Source organism: Gracilinanus agilis, chromosome 4 (assembly GCF_016433145.1).
Source record: "Gracilinanus agilis isolate LMUSP501 chromosome 4, AgileGrace, whole genome shotgun sequence".
Lineage (NCBI taxonomy): Eukaryota > Metazoa > Chordata > Mammalia > Didelphimorphia > Didelphidae > Gracilinanus > Gracilinanus agilis.
Window position 1 is genome coordinate 458,576,770 of NC_058133.1, and position 6,259 is coordinate 458,583,028.

Here is a 6,259-nt window from a genome sequence, read left to right on the forward strand (position 1 = left end):
AACAAGGAATGAAAGGTGTGACAGCCAAATGTTATACTGATACTCTCAAAACGATGGGAGAAACAAGGAAGGCCCCAACTTCTGGAAGAGCATGGACAAGAGTCACCCAAGACCAGCAGCTGTAGATGGGGCAAGAGCTGTATCTTTAGAAGGAGCTCCCTCATTGTTGAGATCATAGATTTGTTTGAGTATTGACTCTGTAAGCCAGAAATGACGAATATCACTTTTGTCAGCTATATGGATGATGGGTTGGAGAGAAGAGAGAGCAGGGAGAACAATTGGGAGGCTGTTAGAATAGACCTGAAGCACAGCAGTGGCCCTGAGTGATGAGAACAGGGATATTAGAAATGTTAGAGAAGTAGATTCAACAAGACAGCAATTGATTGAATGTGGCCAGTGAAGGAAATGAAAGAATCCTTGGGTAAGCACTATGGGCCAGGCACTGTGCTAATCACTGATATGAAATACAAATGGGACAAAATATAAAATACAACTTGGAATAAAAAAAAGAAGCAAAAAAAAAAAAAAAAAAAAGGCCTGCCTTCAAGAAGCTTACAAGGAAGCTGAAAAAAGTAGGCAGTGGAGGAGAAAGTGTCCACAAGGGCACAGTGGAGAAAACAGTCCAGAGAGCCAAGAAAGCCAGGAGTGGAAGGAAAGAATGAACATAGTGGGCCTGGACCTTTTCTTAAGATGGAAGTTACAGGAAGTCACCAATCAGTGGAAGATGATCTCATAGGATAAGGAGGCTGCACGTTGAGAAGGCTATGAGGCCATGGAGAAAGAAATTTCAAGACTCGGGAGCTAGGAGCTAAGAGGAATGAAGGATAGAAGAAAAGAATGGGGAGCTTGCAAATCTGGGAGACTTGAATGATGATGGCTTTGACCAAAATGGAGAAGGAAGAAAACGAATGGTGTAGTTTATGGATACAATTCCATCTTGAGTTGACATGAGTTTGAAGTGCCTATCCATCTAGTGATGCCCAACACTGTCAGTGATGAAAGACTACTTCTAGGAGAGGAATTAGGGCACGTGTGCTTGAGACTTAGCATAGGAGATGACCATTGAGCCTGACAAGGTCATGAGGAGAAAAGAGAGCCCAAGACAGCTCTGAAATATACCCTGGATGATGACCCAACAAAAGATACTCATCTAAGAGGGGAGGCAGGTAAAAGAACTAAAAGGGCAGCGTCAGGAAAACCCATGAAGAAGGAAGATGTAGGAGATGACAAACAATTTCGAAAACTAGAGGGAGACCAAAAAGGATGCGAAGTGAGGAAAGGCTGTTGTATTCAGTTCCTGGTAACCTTGGAAAGCTTCAAAGCAGTTTGAATTGAGTGTTGAGGTTGGAAGCCAGATTGCTACCGGTTAAAAAGTGAATGGGAACTAAGGAAGTGGAGGCAGTGAAAGTAGGCTGCTTCTAGCAGAATTTGGCTGTGAAAGGAGATAAAGATCTGAGCCATTGGCTTGGAAAGAATCTTCTCTCCAGGTATGGGGATTGACTAACCAAACCAACGGGTAGCACCAACTGACCGATGCAACTCCAAAGTACAAGATGCCACTGAGGGGCTGGTGGGGTGGTTTGTACTCTCTTTTCTGGAGTTTCCTCCCAGTAATTTAACACAATCCGACTCCTTCTGGTTCACAGTGATATTCAGAGTCTATATTTACCCAGCGCCTTTCATCCTTGGATCTATCTACAGACACTTTTCTTTAATAACACCTTGTGAGGTCTCCTGACAACCCTAAATGCCAACCATTTATTATTTGTTTTATCCTTATGACATTCCCAGGAGGTAGGAATAATGATACCCACTGCAGCCAAGGGGAAACAGAAATAAAAAGAGGGAGAGAATAATAGCATATGAGATACAGCATTTTAAGAAGTACATCAGCTTCCTTTACATTCTCATTTCATCTGAATAAATCCTTGAAAATGGATTACCACCGATGACTAAACTGAGGCACCGGGAGAAGAAAGGGCTACACAGCCCGTAAGTGGCAGAGGATGGATTCAAACTGTCTTCCCTGACCCCAAATCCAGCACTAGGCACACACACAGACAGAGAGAGAGAGAGAGAGAGAGAGAGAGAGAGAGAGAGTCGGAGTCCAGCTCCTGGGCTGTCCCCTGTATGCTTTCTGCCTTATTGTCCCAGCTGGGCTCTTTGGTCCCCTTGAGAGGCTTGGAGGCGAGGGCTGTGGCCTGTATCCTTTCGCCTTTATCTCGGCTCTCTTTCTCAAGGAAAGCCGCCCAGACCTCCCCGAGTGGGCCAGGAAGGAGCCCAGGGGTCTTACACATGCCTGGCTCTCAGGCGGAGGTTTGATCCCATTAATCACGCTGCCAGAAACCCTGGTCAAACTTGGGGCACGTGAAAGGGCGACCGAGGCACACATGGGTCGCCTTGATTGGCTGGCGCTGACGTGGGGGACCCAGGGCTTTTGAGGAGGGCTGAGTGTGCGCCTGCCTGTGCCGGCGCTGATTGGCCGGGTCACCCCCGCTCTGGGATAGATAACAAAGCCCGCAGCCTGACAAAGGAAGGCTGCGAGCGGCGGTGGCGGCCGCAACGCCCATTTGTAATTCAAAAGGCCTTGGAATTCGCATTCCAGCAGCCGCGACTCTGACCCAAAGAAAGAGCAGCTTAGCGGGCTTTGATTTAAGGGACAGAGCTCGGCTCTCACTGTCCTCTGGGAGGCTGGAGGCCGCGGGGGCCCCATCGGCTCAGCCTCCCACGGGGCTCTGGAGAAAGGGATGCATGGGTGGTTTGGAGCATCTCCATCGCCCGCCTTCCAGCTGCAGCCCATCACCAGTGCTCCTGGCCCGGCCAAGGGGTATTACTTGATTTGGGAGGGCCTTTGGTCGTCTGGCCTCCGCATCCACTTCTCTCCTCGACCCTTGGCCCGGGCCACCGTCCTGCCGCCAGGAGGCACTTCTGAGCTGGACCCCCGAGAGCCGCGTGGGAGGGGAGGGCAGAGGCTGGGGCTCTTAGCTCTCAGCCCCTGGGGGCCAGGCCCTGCTGCTGGCTCCCCCGCAGAGGGAAGGCCAGCCCTCCGATTTCTCACCCAACTCGTTCTGAGGAGCTGCTTGCCTTTGAAGCTTGGGCTCCGCTTATCAGCTGCCGCTTTGTGCCAGGAGAGCCTGGCCCCTCCTGAGCTGTGCTACTTATACTTAGGAGGCAGGGATCCTGGGGCAAACTCCCCCCCACCCTGCCCCGAAGCTTCTTGCCAAGGATGAGGAGCCTGCAGTTGGGGGGGGATCAAAGGACACTTCCTAGCTGGGAAAAGCCCAAGCCCTTACTGACTCACCCTAGCTCCCAGGGAACTTGGACTCTTTTCTCTAGGGGTCCTGATCCTAGAATTATATATTTGAAGTTGGAAGAGACCTTAGAAGCCATTGAGGCCAAGCCTCCCATTTTACAGATGTGGAAACTGAGTCAGCTCATTATTATCTAACAGGCATAAGGGATGAACTGAGGAAGAGGTTTTTCTTTTTTCCTCAACTCCCCAACCACCTGGGCTATCACAAACCTTACATAAAGTGGGCTGGCTCAGGAAGGCAGGGAAGCTGACCATAAAAGCAGACAACAGAACCAAGGCTAGGAGCTTCTGGGATAGGACCCAGATCCCAACTCCTGAAGCTCCACCCTGACAGCTCCCTCATCAACACACAGCTCATTCTTTCATTCCTGGCACACCATCAACCTCCCCATCACCAGGGGTTGGCCGACTTGGCAAGGCAAGTCCCACAGGCCCAGTGGGGTGAATCATGGAGTGCTGGGCCTCACACCAGCCCCTAATTCCCACACCTTGGAAGTCAGAGGCCAAGATTCAAGCACTGATGCTGAGGAAGGCAAGGAAGGACTGAAAGGGAGGGGGGGGGGGGCTAAGTCTCTCCATTTCTAGAGAGGCTCCCTAGAGAGAAGCTTTGTCTTCCTGTCAGCAACTTGAAGGATTGAGTAAAGAGGGAACCTAAAATTTACTGGGACAATAAGAAATAAATAGAAACAAGGCTAACCACTCTACCCTGAAGGTTCAACCCCACTAGACTTCTGGAAATCGAGCCCAGAACATTCAAAACTTCCCCACTCCCTAGAATCCCTCTCGCTTTTCCTTCCCGGAGGCTTTTCCTGTCTCCTATGGGTCCTGGGAATGTTTCACTCACCCCCCATCGCCTCCCACTGAGGCCTGGGGGAGCCCTGGCTGAATTCCCAGGATGAGTCTGACAGGCAGAACTGGGCTGGGCCCCAGAGAAATGTGCAGCTTGTCGGGGCCTGCTTGAGGGATGAGGAGCCTGGGCTGCCCCCCAAGCCACCTCTGCTTCTGGGATCCCCCCAGTGGTACACCTGGGCCCCAGCCCCACCTCGTCCCACACAAAGGCAGAGGCACCCCACAACCCCCTCTTCAAGCAGAGTCTCTGGAGATTGCTGTCGTCTAGTCTGTTATTGCCCTTTTAAGAACCTTCCTCCTCTCACTTTGGGAGTGGGGGGAGGACGTTGCTGCAGGCTGGCTCTTGTTGCAGAAACATCCAAAGGTCCAATTAGAAAGTGTGGGACCAGGGACTCCCAGCCTCTGGATTTCCAGCATCCCTGCACCTAGGTCCTGAATCTCCCCATCACTCAAGAAGGGGGTCCTGGGGGGACTGAGAGGACCTTGGGGTTAGGGAATGGCTCTCCAGGCTAAAAGTCCCAAGCAGAAGTATTGTTTGCTAAGTTTATAAGCCCTCTGTGTTGCTGAGGCACCCCAAGGACCTCTATAGAGACAACTGCTCCAGGTAAGGAAGGAATAGTTTCTTCTCCCCCCCCCCACCCTGCCCCATTTTCCCTTCCCTCTCCAAACCTGCTCTCAGAAAAGATCCCACAGAAACAAAACCGCCTTGTTATAAATGACTGATAGGGATAAACAGGCTTCCTCTCTCCCTTTTAGTATTTCAACACAAAGGAAGGAAAATTAAAAAACTGTGAAATTTTAAACATCAAATTCGCCAGCTGTGCCACTGAAAATTCTATTTCAAGGGTTAGCAGCTGTCTGAGGGCAACTATCTAAAACAATAATAACGATAATAGCTGATGTGTATAAAAGCTTTAAGGTTTGGGAATTCCTTTTCAAATAGCTCATTTGATCCATGTACCAGTCATATGAAGTAGTGCCATAATTTCCCCCATTTTTTGGATGAGGAAACTGAGGCTACTGGATATGTTCAAAATGTAAAGATTAGAGGAAAGGGCTTTAAAAAAAAAAAAAAAAAAAAAGGAATGACATTGTCTCCGAATCATAGATTTAGAGCTTGAAGGGACTTTAGAGATCATCAGACCCAACCCTGCCCCCCACTTTACAGTGACTTGCCTAGGATCACACAAAAGCATCTGAAGTGACATTGAAACATCACTCTTCCTGATATGAATTCTCTCTGTCCTTGATGCCGCACTTTCTCTTCATAAGATCTCCTGCAGAGGTATTGTCACCTGTCCTGCCCTTTTATAAAAGCAGCCCGGGCTAATGGTTGTGATGATGTAGGTGTTGCTTTGGTGATTAAAACTCTAATCATACTGCTCAGAAACAAGCAGATCGGAGTTTGAATTCCGTCTTTTAATACATTAGCTTTGTGACCAAGGACAAGTGGCAAAACCTATCTAATCCTCAGATAATTCTGTTAATTCCTGTTATAGTCCTTGCTGCCAGGAAGTCTGAGGCTAGTGGAATACTTGAGCTTAGGAGATCAGAGCTCTCCTAAGGGGATCTCCTGAGGAGAACATAGAGAGTAGAGCTAAAACCAATTGGGTATCAGGACTGAGTCTGATGCCAATATAGTGAGTGCCCTATAAAGCTCTGGATCTGGAGTCAGGGAAACCTGAGTTCAAATCCAGCCTCAGACTCTTACTCATTGTGTGACCCCGGGTAAGTCACTTAATGACTGTTTGCCTCAGTTTCTTAATCTGTAAAATAGAGGTAAAAATGGCATCTACCTCCCAGGGTTGTTGTGAAGATCTATTGACATACCATTTCTAAAGTGCTTAGTACAGTGCCTGGCACATAGTAGGCACTGTAAAAATGCTTGTTCCCTCCTCTCCCTTCCCTCCCCACCTGAGGGGTCCACCAGACTGATCACGGAGGAACCAACTGGCCCAAGTCAAGGAAATAGAGCAGATCAAAGTTTCTGTGCTAATCAGTATTGTGAACTGGCCCATGAATGGCTGTACTTTTAGTCTGAATAATATATATGTGTGCTTATGTATACTATACATGTGTGTGTGTGTGTGTGTGAGA